Raw genomic sequence first — 326 nt, forward strand, 5'->3', positions numbered from 1 at the left:
AAAATCCCAAGTTTTGGCCCTCAGGTGGGCGCACCCACCCACCTGAGTGACCCACCCATGTGAATTACTTAGTATTTTAAAGAAGTATATATAACATTTATACTTTCTTTTCTTTTCTCATTTATGACACTCGTACGTTGGTGAGAGGAGTAAAGAGGAGAGAGAAAAGAAAGGGAAGAAGAAAGGAAGAGAAGGAAGAGGAAGAAGAGATGGATGCCATCGGCGCCGAAGCTTGATCTCCCCATTCCGACGCCGGAAGAGTGGTCTTCAACACTAGATCTACATTTAGAGGTAAGCAAAGTTGGGTTCCTTAAACATTCACCATA

The sequence above is a fragment of the Macadamia integrifolia genome, chromosome 2, assembly GCF_013358625.1.
Source record: "Macadamia integrifolia cultivar HAES 741 chromosome 2, SCU_Mint_v3, whole genome shotgun sequence".
In the NCBI taxonomy this organism is placed as follows: Eukaryota; Viridiplantae; Streptophyta; class Magnoliopsida; order Proteales; family Proteaceae; genus Macadamia; species Macadamia integrifolia.